This window comes from Desmodus rotundus, chromosome 7, assembly GCF_022682495.2.
Source record: "Desmodus rotundus isolate HL8 chromosome 7, HLdesRot8A.1, whole genome shotgun sequence".
Taxonomy (NCBI): Eukaryota; Metazoa; Chordata; class Mammalia; order Chiroptera; family Phyllostomidae; genus Desmodus; species Desmodus rotundus.
In genome coordinates this window covers 136793670-136812377 of record NC_071393.1, presented here as the reverse complement: position 1 = coordinate 136812377, position 18708 = coordinate 136793670, and the positions used below count along the sequence as shown (strand labels likewise).

The 18708-nt window shown below is 61.9% G+C and overlaps 1 long non-coding RNA gene across 1 annotated transcript; it reads left to right on the top strand.

Annotated features, from left to right (window-relative positions):
• Positions 1-6183: 6183 nt before the first annotated feature.
• Positions 6184-17740, top strand: LOC139441079 (uncharacterized). Its single transcript, XR_011651476.1, has 3 exons — positions 6184-6326; positions 16982-17156; positions 17632-17740. It is a non-coding gene; the product is annotated as an uncharacterized lncRNA (long non-coding RNA).
• Positions 17741-18708: the final 968 nt, after the last annotated feature.

Sequence of the window (18708 nt, the reverse complement as noted above, 5' to 3'; positions counted from 1 at the left end):
GCACCGCCCCGCCCCGGCCGCCGCCGGGGGCCACGTGGGGGGCGGGAGCGGGCCGGGGGCGGGGCCGGTCGCCGAGGAGGCCCCGCCCACTCGGGTCCGGCCCGCGGGGCTCTTTTAGGGGATCTCCTACGTTTGTAAATTCCCAACGGCTTCCCGCCGAGGTCCGCCCCTTCCCCGCTGCCAGCGGGGCTCCTCCGGGGGCAGGACACACCTGGAGGCGCTCCGCCCGCCACGGACCTCACTGTGCGCCCCCCTTCCTGGCCTGGCTGCGCCCTCCCCTCGCATCTTCCCCCGCCCACCCCCACCGGTGGCGAGGCTCCCTCTGCCCGGCCCTGCCGTGGGACCCCAGCTCAGCGGGCCAGGCAGGCCCACGGCTGAGCTTTCCTCAGGCCCTTAAGGTGGAGAGGATGCCCATCGACCAGGCTAGCGCGAGCAGCACCCCCCTCACCCCTCGCCTGCCATGGGCCATGGTGGGGTCCTCGAGGTCTGGGGGTAGTGGATTCCACAGGGCACTGCAGGCAGAAGGCCTGGGGCAGCTGCCCCTTCCCCCAGCAGCCAGGAGTGGGGGGGGTGACCTTGTTCTTTGTCACCCCTCTTCCTGGCGCAGCCTCATCAGCCCTGCCCAGTATGGGGCCTCCCCTTAGCAGGCTGGGAAGCCCTGACTAAAGAGCCAGACCCCCAGCCCTGGAAGTCCCTCTGACATCATCCGGCAGGGCCTGGGACCCATGAGGTGGCTCTGCCAGTCTCAGTCTGATGGGGAGACGCAAGCCTGCCCCTGGGGGGGTCCATTCTAGCACTCTCAGGGTGTGACCTGGGCCTCGACAGGGTGGGAACTGCCGAGCCTCAGTTTCCCCCCCTGTGAAAGAATGACCAGGGCCTTTGGAGGGTGCAACCAGGGTGAGGTGAGCAAAGGCGGGTGCAGTGTCTGTCAGCACTGGCTGTCCTGTCCTGACGAGGCTCCCCTGAGAGTTGATGTGTGTGCCGAAGAGCGCTGGGGGCAGGCAGGTGGGTGCCCCTGCGTGGGGGTGTGAGGGAGGGGCTGGGGTACAGGGAAGGCCCTGGATGCAGTGGCTTCAACCCGGAGTCCTGGTGGCATCCAGCCTTGCCCCAGCTTGTGCCCTGGGGCCAACCTCGTGCCCTCTGGGTGCTGAGGTGCCCCTCCGGTGGGTGGGGACAAGACCTGGGGCTGCTCATGCCCAGGCCCGGAAGTCCTCTTGAGCTGCTTCTGGCCACTGTCCAGTGCTGAATGACGGCCCCTAAGTGCCAGGCGTGCCCAGGAGAGCTGGCCGAGGAGGGTGCTTGCTGCCTGCTGGACGTCCTCCAGCCTGGGGACGCGTGCACGTGGCATCTGCTTCTGGAAAGGACTCCCGGTTCCTAGAGTGCGCTGAGTCCTTGTCGGGGGGCAGGCGGCTGCAGCCCTCTCCCATGGGCTGCCCACCTCTCTCCTCCACCCCAGCCCCCAGCGGTCCCACTTCCTCAGGGAAGCCTTCCTGCCCGGCACCACCATCACCAACACCACCGCACCCCCCACCCCCTGCTGGGTTTCAGGCCTCTCCATGCTCCCCTGGATCCCTATTCTGACAGCACCAGGAAGTGGGGGTGGGAGGCAGGGCCCGCTGACTCATCCTGTCCCTAGCTGGCGTCTGACTGCAGCTGGCTGTGGTCAGTAGGTGTGCTTGTTGATCCAGTGGGCTGAGGAATGTAGGGGAGGAAGTGGGGGAGTGACGTTCAGAACTTCTGGCCTGGGCTGGGAGGATGGCTGGGCTGGGAGGTCAGTCAAGCTGGGTGGGGCTCCCTTTCCCCTGACCCCAGCTCTCGTGCACCTGGGCCTGGGGAGCAGGCAGAATCTGGAACCTCACCCAGAGACAGGCTGGATGGGGAGAAGGAGGCTGGAGGGAGGCCTGCACCCCAGGGTCGGCTTCTGCCTGGGGTGGGTGGGCTCCAGGACAGGGGCCCCGGCCCAGGCTTCCACCTGGGAAGGCACCTCGGAGGAGGCACACCTGTGCTGAACCCTGAGGAGCTGGTCAGGGCGCTGTGCAGCCACCCCCGGTACACACACCCACGGAGGCTGGGCCGGGTGGGCAGTGTGGGCATCTGTCTGTCAGGGAAGAAAGTCCCCCAGCGCAGTGCTGGGGCGGGGAGGCTGCCTGGGCGTGGGGGCGGGCACTGCCAGGCAGAGAGGAGAGCAGGGGCCCACCCCCAGGACGGCAAGCAGCAGCCTGGCCTGGGGTTCCTTTCGGCTGTTAGTTCAGCACCCCAGAAGGCTTTTTGTCTTTTTCCTTTTAAAACATTTCCCCTTTTGTGTCCCGCAGCGATGCCCAGAGACAGCCTCCGATGCTGCCGCAGAATGAAGCCAGTGAAAACACGCCCCCCCCGCCACCCCCTGGACCTCCCGCCTACCCACCCACCCATCCACTCGCCCACTCCATCCACTCGCCCACTCCAGGGTCAGCCCTGTAGGGACAGGGGCACCCAGCCCCGCCTGGGCAGCTGTGGTACCGCCGCAGCCATCCTGCCTCTGCTTGCTGGCGGGGGCCCTCCAGCCAGGTGGGCGGTGGAGGGGGGCAGCTGCTGGCCCCGAGCGCCCTGCCCTCACCCCTGCCTCGCCCCTTGCTCTGCGGCCTCTTGCACCTTGGCCACTGTGACCCTGTCAACCCTCGTGGCAACTTTGAGTTTCCTGAATGTTTCCTGCACGTCTCAGCTCGAACTCCAGAGAGGCCCTGTGCTCCGGGCTCTGTGTGCCGGCCAGGGCACGGGGGAGGGGCTCAGCATTGCAGAGTCTGTCTGTGGACCGGCCGCAAGGTATCTGTGGCCCTAAGGCCAGCCCTGCTCTGCTGGAGACGTGCGCAGAGTGGCAGAGACTGAGACCCCAGGGACCGTCCAACACCACAACCTCGTCCCGTCTCTCAGTGCAGGCGGGTCCTCTCCTGGCCTAGTTAGTTGGTGCTGCGTTTTTTGCATTTTTCGAATTTTTGTTGGGGATTTTGCTGTTTGAAGTAGCACGTGATGTGTCCTCGGTGTCTGTGGAGGCTGGGCTGTGCCGCCCCCTCCCCCAGCAGACTCACCAGGTGAGCTTCCCAGAGGCCTGGGCCCCGCGCCGTGGGTCTGGGGCTCAATGGTAACAGCTTCGCCGTGTGCACTGGGCGAGAGGCTCTGCCCAGAGACTCGCACACAGGCCAGCGTGGCTTCCAGGGCTCAGTGCTTGCTATTCAGTGTGGTGGCCGCCCTCTAGACCGCCACTGCTGTGCCCCAGGCTGGTGAGACCCCCTGTGGGTCCCGCAGCTGCCACGGGGCACACAGTTGCCCGCTCCCTCACAGGCAGGCCCAGCCACGGCCTCCCTGTAGGCAGCACGGCCCGCGTCCAGCTGCGGGAGTTTCGCTGCAGAGGCTGTGGTGCTGGCTGGGCTGCTGGTGGCCTGACTCCCCTCGGGAGCCTCCCCAGTGGCTACCCCTGTGGTCCTGCCCTCCCACGCCATGCCTGGCGACACAGCCTGCAGAGCAGACAGGAGCCAGGCTGGTCTGAGGCCAGTGGCCTGGGCCCTCTGCTGACCCGCAGGAGGACCTGGGCTGTGCCTCCCCTCTCAGCTTCCCTCGGTGGCCCCAGTAGCCCAGTGAAGCTCTGGAGGAATGAGTGGCTTCCTGCTTGGGTCTGTCACAGCGGCGGGTTGGCGGGCAGAGGGCAGTTCAGCCAGGACTGCTTTGTGCTTTGGGGCCGAGTCATCTTTTGCACCAAGAAAAGTTTCTGCAGCTCAAGAGGCGAGAAACCACTGGGCCGTGCCCAGGAATGTGGGGGCAGCAGGGGGCAGGGCGCGGGAGGGTCCAGCCAGATGGAACCCCCCCGGGGCTCCTGAGAGCTTGGAGGGGGAGGAGGTGCCTGAGACCTGCCTGCCCCAGGCCCTGCTCACCCTGCCCTTGGCCTTGAGGCTGCAGACAGGGAGGGGGCTCCCTTCACCCCTCCAGAGGCAGGGCTGGGGCAGGATGAAGGGGTGGGAGCAGGAAGGAGAAGTAGAGGGCGGCCGGGCTGCAGAATCAGACCCTCGCTGGAGTCCTGGGCAGGCAGTGAGTCGCTTCTGGGATTCCTCGCTGCCAGTTCGGCAGCCAACTAGACAGGTGGTGCCAGCCTGGGCCTCTCCTATGGGTCGTGGGGGTTTTATTTCGGGGAGTACAGGTCACGGGCACATTTATGAGTGCAGCGAGGCTGCTGCTGGCGGTGGTGGCCCCGCAGGCCTGGCCCTGGCCCCCAAGGGCAGCTGCCTGCTCACGCCAATAACAGGCACGGGCCGGGCTCCGTCTGCCCTGTGAGGTGGGCACTGAGCTTCTCCGCCTCCCTGGGAACGAACCCCGGCACCTGAGGTCTCTCGGGAGGAAGACATGAGCAGGGTCACGCGGGAGGTGGAGAAAGGGGCTCCTTATGGCCCAGCACAGCGCTCGGGTTCCCAAGCCCCTGGGCCAGGCCTCTGCCCCCTGCCCCCCGGCCCTCCCCACCCTTTCGCTAACCTCGAAGCCACCCTGTTCTCCTGTGGGCAGTGGGAGGTTTGAGGGTTACAAAGAGCCAAAGACCCAAAACCCAAACATGGTTCCTCCGTCTACACTGTACACCTGGTGGGTCTCTCCCAGGGCTCTGCACAGGCTGTGGCTCTGCAGGGAGGTCCCTCCCCAGCCCCCGCTGGCCTGGTGGGAACCTCCTGCCCTGCCCTGCCCTGCCCTGCCCTGCAGCCTGGAAGGATCTCTGCTCTCCCCTCGGCCCCACTGGACTCTGACCTCAGCTCTCCCGGTGCAGGACTGTGTATGGTGTGCGTCACCGCTCTCCCAGTTCACGCTGTGCCTTCCAGGCCCAGTGTGGCGGAAGGCCAGCCAGGAGAGCAACTGTGGGGGTGGGGTCCGGTGGGGTGGGGGTTGTGAGTGACCTCCAGGGCCCACCCTGCCTCTACCAGGTGCCCCAGAATGAACCCCACACCATCCCCACACGTGCCCAGCACTCCACCCTCAGGGCCTCCGGTGGGGCCTCAGGACCAGGTCCCCTCCCAGGTGGCGCCACCCCTCCATCCCTCAAACCCTTCAGTTCCTTATTACTTCCGCTGTATTCTGAAATTAGCTAGAAATCAAGTTCTGATTGACATGGGCGCAGCTGGGGCCCCTCAAGGTGGGGCAGCCGTCCCCGCGCACCTGGGGTGGAGGTGGCACACAGCAGGCCGAGGGGAGAGGGGGCCCCATCTAGGAGGCCCTTCCCCCAGCCCGCTGGCCCAGGAGAGCCTTGGCTAGCGCCACGAAGGCGAGGCCACAAGCTTCCTCCGGGCGCTTCCATAACAACATTCTTGGTCTTTTTTCCCTCATTTCGAACCAGGTCGGCCTATTTACTGAACACAGATTGCACCCGTTCACCCCACGGGCAGAGTCTGCCAGGGGGCCAGCAGGGTGCCCTTGCTGCGTCAGCTCCCGGGGGCCCGCATCCCAGCTTCTGCTAGCTCCTCCTGGCTCCAGTCAGGATCACGGGACCCCCACCCCACAGGCCCGGCTCCGCCGCAGCTCAGGGCCTGGCTCGGGAGGGAGGGGTGACGTGTGTCGGGTTGGCCGGAGGCTTGGTGTCTGTTGGGGTGCAGTTTGAGTGACCTCAGAGGTCCTTCTGCCTGGAGACCCCGCCTCACTGCCTCTGGGGTCTCTTCTATCAGCGGGGTTGCTCCAGCCCCCTCCCGACAGTGTGGTTCAGGCATGTGTCTTCCCCGGAGAGGCCTCCCGGGAGCCGGGGCCCCGGCACTGGCTGGGTCACCCAGCTAACTGAGCCTGGGCCCTTCTGCCCCCCCACCGCCAGCCTTGTGTTGGCAAAGAGATGGTCACATTCTTCTCCCTACACTGCTGACTGAGGACTGAGTCACCAGCTGCCTTCCCTAGGCAGGGGCAGAGGGGTGTGGGGGGGGCAGGCAGGGCAGAAGTCGGGAGGTGCAGAAGGCCTGGGGTGTGGGTGTGGCCTGGCTCCCGCCCAGCAAAGCCCTGCGCAGACAGGGAGTGCCGCCCACAGGTCCCCCCCCCCCCCCCCCCCCGCCAGAGCTGTGGGCCTGGCCTGCCTGGCTGGGGAGGCCCTCCCCCCCGCAGCTGGTTTTGCCCCTCTTCCCCCACACTGGGGCAGTGTGGCCCCGGGCCTGGCCCAGGGGCACTGTAGCTGGGTGGCCTGGGCCAGACCCCCACTCTGCTCTGTGCTCTGGGCTGCAAAGGCGGGGTGCATATAACTGTCCACCTGGGGCTGCTGGAGGGTCATTGGGGGAAGCGAGTGAAGCCTGGTGCTGGACATGTGTGTCACGTGAGCGTGGGACGTCAGCAGGAGTCCAGGGGTGGGTGCGCTAGATGGGGGGGTCATGCTAAGGGGGGAGAGGACGAGGATGGAGGGCAGGGGAAGGCGTGGAAAGGCTGGCAGCATGGCCGGGGGAGGGGAGGCAGGGACCTCACTCAGGGCCTGAAGGAGCCCCTGGTGTCCCCGGGCGTCAGAGAGACACGGGTGCGGGGCCAAGCCGGGGCGCAATGTAAGGCGGAGCCGCAGGATGCGGTTGGGGCTAGACACCAGTGTGCACCTGTGCCAGTGAATGCGTGTGCAACACACATGCGATCCCGAGTGTGCAGGTGTGTGTGTCGGCCTCTGCCAGGGGAGCCTGGGCCACCGCCTGGCTGTAGGGAAGGCTGTGGGGACACCGTGCCCAGCAGGGAGGGCAGCCGGGCACCTCAGGATGAGGCGAGCTCAGGCTTAGGGGGCAGCTGGCACTGCATGGGGGGGCCCCGGGAGCCTGCCTCGCCGTTGTGCCCGCGTTCCAGCTTGTGCGCCTGCATCCTGGGGGCAGCCCAGTGGCCAGGGCCTGGCGGGAGGGGGAGAAGAGAGGGCTGGGGTGGCCGAGAGGTGCTGGCCGGGGTCCCTCCCCAGCTGAGAGTATCTTTGGGGGCTCCCGGGGGTGGGCTTGAGGGGAGGAGGGAGCTGAGAGCAAGGACCACACTGATGGGAAGCAGTGGAGCTGGTGTCCCTGGGTCGGTCGCCTGCTGGGGCCTCGGGCATCGATCTCCTGGGAGGAGGCCGGTCTGCCAGGGTCCTGAAGCAGAGCTGCCTGCTTCTGGAAATTTCTCCTCTTTTGGGGCTCCCTCCCAGGTGTCTCCACCCCTGCACTTAGCCCTCCCCTGGGCCAGGGCAGTGTCCCCAAGAACCAGGGCTCAGCCGGGCGGGGGGGGGGGGGCACCAGGCCCGTGGCCCTACACCGCCCACCCCTGTGACCCCTGAGGGCTCCCTGCTCCTGCTGTGGGTGCTGGTGCCAGCAGTGGGTAGGAAGTAAGGGCCTCCTCCGAGGGGTCTTGGGGGAGGGGCCAGCCCAGGCTGGGGGACAGGCCGAGGTGTGGGGCCCACGATGAGGTCCAGACTGCCCGGCACTCCCTGGGTGGGGGCTTGGGCCCTGGGGAGCCCCTGAGGCCCCACTGGGAGGGGAGGGCAGGCCGCAGCCTGCCGTGCAGGGCTGCGGAGGCAGCTGCAGTCTGAGTCACGCTCCGGAAAAACGAAGCAGGCTGTTTCCAGCGTCTGTCTCCTTGGGAAGAGCGGGAGGGGGAGGAGATGGGGGAGGGCAGGACTGCAGGGCGCGGGGCCACCTCGGTCCTCTTCTCCCTGCCTCCCCTTGGGCTGACTGGGGTGGGGGTGGGGGTGGGGGTGTCTTTCCTCAGAGGGGGCCCCAAAGTCAATGGGGGGGTGTCCCCGCTCTGCATGACAAAGCCAGGCCACACCAGGCCTCCTCTTAGAGGCTTCTGGGGACCCCTGGCCCCAGTTCAGGGGACCCTACCTGCAGTGCTGCCCTGAGCCCCCCCCCCCAAGCCCCCACTCCCCCTTCATGTCTGGCAGTGGCCCCGATGTCCCCTGTCTCCTGGGGCCCGGGGAACCTTGGCTCCGAGCCCTGTGAGCAGCCGGGGCCTCCCATTCCCACGCCCCTGAGAGCCCACACCCTGGGCAGCTGTGGCCCAGTGCAGTGGGGTCCCCCTGCAGGGGGTCTGGCTAGCGTTCCAGACCCTCCCCCTCCGTGGGCAGGTGGGCACAGGGTGCTCTCTCTGGCTGGGGCTGCCCCGAGCTTGCACTGCCTTCCCCGCCTCTGGGACTGTGGCAGGTTCCTGCCATGTGGTGTGCGGAGGGGCAGCCGAAGCCCCGAACCCAGGTCTCCCCACAGGCGGGCCTCTCCCTGCCGCTCTGTCAGTGCGTCCCGCACGTGGGAGGCTGGGTGTGTCTTGGTGGCAGGACCTTTTGTCCAGAGGGAAGCCTCCCCAGGCGCTAACAGCTGAGCGCCCAGCTGCAGGCCCTCCCAGCACACCCCTTGAGCACACAAGGGGGTGCCCTTCCTAGGTGTGTTATTTGCCCCTCTGGGCTTTGGGCAGCGGGACTGGCAGGGTGACCCTGCACTGCCCCTGCTGTGGGTCAAGGTCAGCAGGAAGTCAGTGGTGGAGGCGCCCACAGGGCGGGCGCCGTCCTGGTGAGGGGAAGCGGGGAGCCTGGGCGCGGCTCTCATCCAGGGACAGGACGAGCCTTGTGGCTCCAACAGTCAGACACCCGGCGTGGAGGAGGTGGGAGAGAAGGAGGAACTGACTGACCGAGTCACAGGAGGGGCCAGGGGCGGGGTCAGCCAGCGTGGTCCTCCCCCCAGGCCAGCCTGGGGGCCCTCAGAGGACAGTGACCTTGATGATGAGAGGCCCCACCCCCTGGAAGAGCCCTGGGGACAGATGCCCATGGACAGTAGGGGTTCCCCCCATCTCTGACCGTCCCTGCAGCAGGAGGGCCAGGAGGGCGAGGTGCTGGGAGCGGAGGCCTTGGTTCAATGAGCGGGCGGGCAGTTCTTCATGAGAGGGGGCATGGGGGCTACTGGCCAGATGTCTGCAGGCGGCCTGCTGACATGGAGCAGCCCCTTTCCTACAGGTGGAGGTGGGCCTCCCAGGTGAGGTGTGGTCCCCGTGGCTCCTGACTCCCAGGCAGCACAGGTGTGTCTGTGGGGGCCTCTGAAGGGAGGCATGGGCTTGGCTCTGGGGGTGGCCGTCTCTCTGGGAGCAGCTCCCTGCAGCTGGGATTGGAGACCCCTTTCCTATGAAGGCAGAAACCCAGGCAGGGCTTGGGAGCCTGTAGCCAAGTCCCCTCACCCCCTTCCTGGCTCAAAGGTTCAGAGCTCAGGCCCAGCACGTGGGGCTGCCACTCGTCTGGAGCACAGCAGAGCATTCCTGTTGACAGGTACAGACCGCATGGAGGTGGTGACAGGAGCCAAGGCTGGGTCTTCCCCACGGCCAGCACCCGCTTTGCTCCCACTCCGGCTCTGTCATGGGACACTTAAGGCCACTAAGTGTGAAAACCCTTACAGAACCCAATGTCCATTCACCATCCATCCATCATCCACCCACCATCCATCTACCACCCAGCCAGCCAGCCAGCCAGCCAGCCACCCCTCCATCCATACCCCGAACAAGACACAGGACATCCCCACCACATCAGAAGGCTCCCTGGTGCCCGTCTGGGTCTGCAGTGTACTGTGGGTAACTAAGGATCAGGGAGCACTATTTGCAGCCTGGGTTCTTGGGGGGGTGTGTGTGTCAAGGTCACTCTCACCACAGGGCCTGCAGCCGGGTGGGCGTCGGCACGGCAGGCCCTCTCCCTTCTCCAGATGCCCTCCCACTGGGCCTGGGGGAGAGTGGGGGGCTCTGCAGCAGGAGGGATCCGAGGGAGCTGCTGTGGCTGCCCTCCTGTGGAGGCTGTGTTTCTCCAGCTCCCATGTCAACTCGAGGTCACTTGGCCAGATGGACAAAAGGCCTTTGTACCCGGGATGTCATCTGCTCTGCAGTGGGGGTGGGAGGGAGAACGGCTTGCATTCCTGGGGGACGTGGCACCAGGACACAAGGCTTTTCTTTCCAAGCCACCGGCTGCGAGTCAGCGGCTCTCAGGACCCAGCTGGGGCCTCCAAGGCCGTGGGGTGGCACCTCCAACCAGCCTCAGGGGCAGCGGCAGCCCAGGGTGGGCCCTTTCACTGCAGGGCCAGGGGAGGAGCTCAGTCCTGGGGCAGAGGCAGTACCTGGGGACGCAGGGCCCTTGGCTGGCCCCAGGGCTGTGGCCTCGGTCAGCTAGGGCTGTGTAACCAAGTAGCAGAGGCTGGGAAGCTTAAACAACAGACCTTTGCTTCTTGTAGTTTGGTGTCTGGGAGTCGGAGATGGAGGTGCCCACAGGGGAAGGTCTGGTGAGGAACCGCCCCCCCTACCCCCAGGGCTGTGGATGCTGTTGTCCCTTTCTGTGCTGTCCCCACTTTCTGTGCTGTCATGCAGTGGGGGGAGGGAGGGGGGTTACTCTGGTGTCCCTTCCTCTTCTTGTAGGCCACGAGCCCTAGCAGGGCGGGTCCACCCTCTGACCTCATTTAACTTCTACCACCCCAGGGGCCCGGCTCCAAAACGCTCACCTTGCAGTTAGGACTTTAACAGAGCATTCAGGGGGTACACAGTTCTGCCCATCACAGGCAGCTGCCACAGGGCCTGTGGGGTGGGCAGGGGGCTCCCAGGCCTCCGCCCTGAGAGAGCAGGACCCGTCCCTGCCCTGGTTCCCCTCCCAGGGTCAGTGTGACCTGGAGGATGCCAAGTGGGGCCAGCAGGCGAGGGCGAGAAGGGTGAGTGTGCGAATGTGTGTGTGCGTGTGCACGTGCAGGTCAGGAGGGGTTGGCTCCGGCCCCTCCGCTGTGGCATCAGGCCCCTTGAGCAGGTCCCCGCATTTCCTCTGTCCCTCTCTCCTGAATGTGCATTGGGATGGAGGGGTGGGCTCCTCCACGCTGTTGGGGCGGGTCCCCCCTTTAACCAGCTACCAGCGCCTGCTCCTCAGAGGCTGAGACATTGTCTTAGAGGGCAGAATGGGGAGCAGGGCTGTGGGGGCACAGTCCTCTCTGTCCAGGGCCTGTCCTCTGTGTCCTGTTCGGATCCACGGCCACCATGGGCTCCTCCCCTAGCAACCGGGGAGACCTCGGGAAGCAGGGCACCATAAAACCAACACGCCTGTAATTGTTGGAAAACACCACTACACTGAGGTCAGCTGCGGGCTGGGTGCTGCTGACCACGTGGGCAGGGTGTCGGGGCAGAGGATGCCCTGGGGAGGCAGCGGAGGTGCAGATGAGACTGAAAATGTGGGGCAAGTGCAGGACATGGAGGACTGTGGAGGTGCCAACCGTTGGGGTGTCCAGGACGTAAGGGGAGCAGAGAAAAGGGAGGGGAGGAACCATCTGCAAAACTAAGGAAGGTGCATTTCCCAGTGTTAAATAGAAACTTGCACAGCACAGAACTTTTCTGAGAGAGAGCCACGTGCTGCCAGAAAAGGACCAGGGCCGGGGCAGTTAGCCTGAACCTCTGGCAGCAGACGCGTCCGCCGTCCTGTGCATTGGGGGTGTGGTGGGGGACACACGAGCCGCTCTGGGCTCGGGCAGCAGCTGTGGACGAAGGTGGTGGGGAGGCCGGCAGCACTGGGGTCATTGCTTCCTGGCGTAGGCTGTGGCCAACAGTCTGGAAAGTTCTCGTGTAAGGAGAAGTGAAGGTTCCTGGGGGTTGGAGGTGCCTGGCTATTATTCTCTTTAGATGATCAGGGAAATAGCCACAGGGAAGGTGATTCGGAGTTGCCAGCCGCCCCAGGACCGCGGTCAGTCTCCGCTGGCCCCCCACCCGTCTCCGCATTGTGTTCTTGTCCCCAGAACCGACATGGGAAGAACTCCCAGGGCTCAGAAGCTTCCAATGAAAGAAGTAAGGACAGCCAGATGCATTTTTGTTCTCAGATGTTACAAAAAGAAAATTCTAAAAGCTTCCAAGAAGAGAGAGGAGTCCTTTGAAGGAAGAAAAGCCCGGTTCTCAGGGCGCCTCTACAGCAGAGTGGAGGCAGAACCATGTGGGGCGCGGGAGAGAAACGCTCAGACCTGGAAGTGTGTCTCTCGTCCACTTGCCATTCAGCAGCGAGGAGCCTGCAAAGGGAAGGGATGTCCCCGGCACCACAGAGGCCCCTGGGAAGCCTGGTCACCCTCGTGTGAACCCCACCTGGCTGCCCAGCTGGGACTGGCTGAGCACAGAATTCAGGGTGCCTGTGAACTTGGAAAAGCCACATCTTTATCCTCACTAGCCCTTGCCCTCACTGTGGTGCCCCCAACTGCGAAGGCCAGGCCAGGACCCAGAGGACTGAACCGCAGCAGGAAACCCTTCGAATATCCTGCTCCATCACCCTGGGGCCACTCACCCTGCCGCCGCTGGGTCCTAATCAACCCACGAATAGGAGAGCTCACTTATCACAGCAAACCAGACTTATTTTTCAGGGAAGCGTGTGTTGATATGACCCATCTCCTTTGTGATTCGCTGTGTTTTATTTAACCCAACCAGAAGCTGTTTCCTGAGAAGCCCGGATCCACAGGCTGCACCGGGCGGCACGAGGTGTCCAGGGCCTAGAAGTGTTTAAGAACCTCCCCATTCGGCCACATCCCAGAGAGGGGCGGGGAGGACGTGTAGAGTTAACTTATGTCAACTTCACACACACACACACACACACACACACACACACACACACACACACAGTGTCAGAAGCGTATGTGGTCTGCAAGTGGTTTTTTTCCCTAATTTTGCCAAAACAGCAGCCCATTACCAGGCAGCTGAATTCCTGGCTCCCAGGTCGGGCACAAGGCGGTTTGTGCTCTGAGTCATTAAAACTCTGCGACAACCTGGATTTGGGGAGGGTTTGGCAGGAGTGGCATGGGACTGAGCCTCCCCAGCCTCCCCACAAGCCACCAGGATAGCAAAGCCGACTGCCCAGCCCCCTCCGGCAGTAATGCGAGTGTCTGTAGGGCCCTCCAATGGTGGAGGAGGACACCCCTGGCCACCTGCAGACCTGTGACCTCGGAGCAGGGAAGCAGCTGGGGCGTCCAGTGGGCCTGAGCACTCCGACAGAGGCAGCAAGAACGTCCCCGAAGGCAGGGTCCATGGCTAGGAGGCCCTGAGGCTCCCAGAGCCAGCCAGCAGAGGCTCCGGAGAAGCCTGTGCTGGGAGAGACCCAGCCTAGGACAGGAGGAGAAACTGGCCCAGACAAAGGAGTGGGCCTGGGGAACACCGCCCACAGCAGCGTGAACTGGAGAAGCGGTGGAGACACCCCCAGCCCCCCCACCAAGCACAGGAAATGGCTTTTATGGAAAACGAGCAACAGAAAGGTTCTGTGGCCAGTCCTGGGTGGGGATGCGCCAGGAGAAGCCGCGGACCAGGAGCAGCGGAGCGTCCTGCAGAGCTGGATGTGCCCAGCAAACCCACCTGCCAGTCAGCTGTGGGCCCCGCACCCAAGCTACTGGTTTGAAACTGCTGCCAACCCACTGATCGCCTGTGTCTTGGTCTCTGTGGCCTGGCAGGTGAGCGGCGCCTTGTGAGGTGCCTTGCGAGGTCTGCTGGGCCCGCCTCCGGGTCTGATGTGCACCTGGGTTGCTGCCATTCGCTGCCTTGGTTGGGGCTCCAGGCTCTGCCTCCAAGGGACTGACTCAGGGTGGGCAGGCTGGGCCCTCCCTGTAGGGGCCTCCTCATGGTATGCCAGGGTGTCCTCAGGGCATGGTGGCCTGCTCTCCCCAGTGCCGGCGCACAAGAAATCAAGGGGAGGCTCTGGGGCCTTTTATGACCTAGCTGCAGAGGTTGACAATGTCACTACGCAGCCGGTCACACCCGTCCTCCTAATTTTAAAGGGGTGGTGACTGCTCATGAGCGGGGTCCCCGGGAGCCCAGGATTAATGAGCCACCTTGGAGGGTCGATGTCACACAGGTGAAAATACAACCTAATACTTCAAAACAAGCTTTAAGACAGTAAGACCCTGATAAAAAATAAATAAATCTGAATCAGAAACACTCAGGAGTTGATGGAACATAGAGAATTCCAAATAAAATAAAAATTATTTCAGAATTTAAGATTAAATCAGAACCCTGGCTGGTGCGGCTCAGTGGACTGAGTGCTGGCCTGTGAACCAAAGGGTCACCAATTCGATTCCCAGTCAGGGCACATGCCTGGGTTGCAGGCCAGGTCCCCAGGGAGGGGTGTGTGAGAGGCAACCACACATTGATATTTCTCTCCCTCTCTATCTCCCTCTCTTCCCCTCTCTAATAATAAAATAAAAAAAGAAAATATAAAAAAAATCACTTAAAAAAAAGTTATACAGATTAAAGTTCCTTAGAATACCCACAAAAGCACACAGTCCTTCCTTCTCCTTCTGCCCAGTCTGGGGTAGCGCATCTCAGGAAAGAAACAGAAGTCTGTGATTCAGGCTCCGGGCACCATCCACGTGGCAAAAAGGGAACATTTCCAAAGCCGAAAAGATGCATGTCCCAAAAAGGGACGCCAAATGGCTGCCACGCCTGGGTTTAAATCCCAGCACCAATCTTCCTCTGCAGCCCCATTTCCAGCTCCTCCCACAATTGGCCACAACTGCCAGCGTTCCAGGCCGGTGTGGAATTATCTCAATTATCTCCAAGCTCTTCTGGACCCCATTACCAATCTCTATTTGGGGCCCCCCTCTTGGCTGCACCCTGTTACATTGATACAAGACGTCCAGAGTTGGGGAACCCATGGGGAAAGCAAGCAGGTCAGCCAGGGCTGGGCCTGTTGAGAGGGGCGAGGTTTCTTTTGGGGGCGATGCAAATGTTTTTAGATCGGATTATGGCGATAGCTTGGTTGTGCAACTTTCTAAATGTACTAAAAAATGTCGACCTGTATATTTGAATTTTATAATTATGTCTCATGCATAAATTATATCTCAGTCAAGGTGTTTAAAAAAGAAAGAGAAGGAGCCAACATATGTATAATTGGAGTTCCTGGAAGAAACAAATAAGAAAGCACTAAAAAATGAAATCCAAGACAACTCACCTGGCATAAAGAGATTTGAAATGTATATATGTATTTTTGTATATATGTATATATGTATTTTTAGGACTTTATTTTTTATTTTTAGAGAGAGGGAAGGCAGGAAGAGAAGGGGAGAAACGTCAATGTGTGGTTGCCTCTCATGCACCCCCTACAAGGGACCTGGACTGCCACGCAGGCATATTCCCTGACTGGGAATCAAACCGGGGATCCTTGGGTTTGCTGTCAGGCACTCAATCCACTGAACCACACCAGCCAGGGCTGAAGTGTATATCTTGAAAAGACACATCCCATACTCAGGGAAACTGACCCAGAGTGACCAGTTCTGAGACATATTTATGTAAAATTGATGTATATTAAAGAAACCAAATCCCGTGGGAAGCCAGGCAAGATGCCCAAGTTGTCTGTCAGAGGAAGAAAATCAGATTGCCTGACGACTTTTCAAAAGGGCGTCATTGTCGAGGCTGTTTTGTGTGCAGCATTAAATAAATACAGCCAGCGGCTAGTTATGTGGAATATGTTAATGATAATCTTCAAAAAGGGATAAAGTTATGACTCACATGGATATAACAATGAGCACTTGTTCCAAACTCACCAAGGGGTTTATATTATACCTGCACAGGGTTTTGTTTTGTTTTTTTAAGGTATCAATTACCCTCGATAAAGCTTTAAAAACCCCAGCACTTGCCCAAGAGCTGGTGTGGCAATGGGTTGGAGGAAACCAGGGAACAGGCACGTTTATAGGTGAGAAATATTGAGGTTGTTACAAACTTCAATGACCGAAAGCTTTCCTGAAAGAAAGTGTTTATGGAGTCATGTGCCAGCCAGAAAAGGACCAGGGCATTTTCTGAACCTCCAGCAGCAGGGCTGGATGGAGGAGGCGGACGTGTTCCCCGTCCTGGAGCGGACAGGCTCTTTCACGCAAACAGTGTTGGGAAGAAAGATGTGAGTTGATTTGCAAGCACTTCACCTGGCTGTAGATAAAGGGGCGGAGAAGGTGCAGAGCGGGCCGTCCTGGGGTGTGCACAGAGCACTCCCCAGGAAGGAGTGCTTGCTTTTTAGGCCTGGCTGTGGGTCCCAGGACCAAGCAGGATGCGGTGGTCTGGTGGTCGGCCCTCCTCTCTGGCTTGTTGTGTAAACAAAGTTTCAACACACACTCAGGAATGTTACCAGTCTTGCACAGCTGTTGTTCGCAGATTGGCCTCTCCTGCGTCTTCCTTCCACCTTCGGCTGCTGTCATGCAAGTTACCGCGTCTCAGAATTTTCCCAGAATTGTCAAGGTGAACTCAAAAAGAAGGCAAACTCGGTTCTCACGCTGGTGGGGTGGAAGGTCCTCCACGGAGAGCCCTTCAGCGTATGGATAGACGAGTTACTTTGAGTCTCTCTCTATTGTCTGAGGCTGAGAAATGCCGAGCCCCCCAAGCCCCGGGGAGCCCCAGTATCCCCAGAGCCCAGACCGGGGGCTCCGAAATCCGCGTCCCGCTGAGAGCAGTCGGGCCTCATGAAGGAACGGCTGATTCCAGATCCGAGGAGCCTCGCACACCTCTGGGAAGCTGGTCACAGGGGGCCCAGGCCCAGGCCCGGGGCCAGGCCACATTCCCTTATTGGCAGTGCTTTGGGGTGTGGGGCCTGGTCGCTGGACATCCCCTCACCTGGCCAACCCTCGCCTTTGCAGGTGGAAGGACGTGGGTTGCCTTCGTCCCGCGGGCCTGGGCTCCTAAGAGGACGGTTGAGGGTCCCTCCCCACCTTGCTAGCCGAGCCCTCACCCTTGCTCTTCATTTGCCCAGAGCCTTCCATCCCTGGCCGGCTTCGCAGTCAGGGCCCAGCAGCCGCCCTGGGGCTCAGGCTGGGCCCTGGGGGTCCCAGCTGGCCCTGCCCGCAGCTGCTCTCCTGGGTTGCTCCGTGGATTCTTCCAAGCACCCAGGCCAGTGGGGTTCACGCCCCGCATTTTCTCCTGCTGATCTTAAGCAAATAGAGAGCTCGATATTTCTCCAGCAAAATGGGTTATTCTGGGACAACAAAGAAACGTAATCGCATACAGAGACCCAATGGTGAACAACTCGCAAGGCCCAAGAACAAACGCGAGTGTTCTTTTATAGAGGAAAGACCGCTGTTGTAAGCCGAGAGTCCATTGGAGGAAACTGGGAGTTGGAAGTCTTGAGGCGTCTCATTGGCTGAGCTGTAACTGCCTCTCATTGGCTGAGTGGTTGCCCAGAGAGGAGAAGACCCTCCTCCCTCTGGAGAAACAGAGACAGCTGTTTGCGGTGATTGACGGTGAGTGGTGGGGCGTGAAGTCCCCATGCAGGCCCTCCTCCAACTTCCCTGGGGTTCTGTTTATTAACCTTCACGCTCATGTCCTCTGATGAGGCCTGGCTCACTCTGCCCGAAACATCAATTGCCCCCTCCCAGGCTCCCAGTGCTGAACTCCTCACCCGGGAGAAGGGGGTCTCCTGCGGAGGGAGGCGTGGCCGTGCCTGGGTGGCCCCGCCCACCCCCTTGACTCTTCAGGTGGGCAGCCCAGGGCAGCAGCCTCCCCATTTCCCTTTGTTTTGGGGCCTGTGGCCTTTATTTCCAAGATAATTCAATAGTGCGGCACCGTCAGCAGGCCCCGGAGCTGGGGGTGGGGTGGGAGGCCCAGGACGACAAGCATGGGAACGTCTGGGGATCCGCCACCTGAGCTGTCCCTCGAGACAGCTCTGTGGTCACAGCTGGCTGGGCACTGAGCCCGTCTGTCTGCCTGTTTCCCCAGGTCACCCTCCCACATCCGGAGTCTTTCCATTGAAGCCTGCAGTCTGGAAGGATCGGCCAGGTGTATCCCAATCCAAGGTCCAGGGATGCCTCCCCTGCTCCTGACCCTGGATGGGGAGGGTCGCCGTCTGTAAGACACGCTGCAGCCGCCCAAGTGTGGCTCTCCCCGTGGGGACCCCTGTGGCCCTGAGGCCTTACACCACTGAGGGGTGATCTGGAAAATGCCCGGCCCCACGGGTGCGGGTGGACGTGTGGGCAGATGGCGTCGCCACCCAGATGTGGAGGCACCCAAGAGCTCTCTGCAGGGTGGGAGGGCAGTCAGGGGTGTCCGCTCAGCTCCCGTCAACCCGACGCAAGGACACAACACAGCTCAACACAGCACAGCACAATGTTAACACAACGCAGTCACGAGATGTAACACAGCAGAACACAACACAACAATCTCCTTTCTCCGCAGGTGAAGAGCTTCCAGCCGCCCCCTCTTCCTCCTGGGGCCCCAAGTCACCTAAAGCCACCCAGGAGGCCCCAAGTCCCTGACCTTTGGACTCCGTCTGCGAGCAGCTCCCAGAGTGGGAAGCAGGCGGCCTGGGTCATTGTCTACACGGGAGCAAGGGCCACATATGGGAGCCCGTCTCCCAGGGCTGGGCAGGGGCCATAATGGCCCTTCAATGCCCTCAGCTTCCACGACACAGGAATGCTTCCCTCCCCGAGGGCTGGAGCCCCACGGGCGAGGCTGGCGGCGCGAGTGTGGGGATAGCATGTGCGTTTGCATCTCCCTAAACGCTGCGTGGATTCCAGTGTTCCAGAACCGGTGTCTCTCTAAGGCAGCGTCTCCAGCCAGCGCCAGCTGTGAGACCATTGCCGAGGTGCTGGGCTCCCGGCAGCCCCAGAAGCTCCCCAGGGGCCTTGCTGGGCTGCCTCCTTCCCATCCTGTGGGTGAGGTGGACAAGGCCAGCAGCAGCAGCCGGGGATCCAGGCCTCTGCCACCCAGCCAGGGGCCCCCCTCCTCACCCGAGGGGCTCAGTGAGCCTGGCTCCTCCCCCAGGGATTCTGGGATCTTCTGCTACAAAGGATGGGG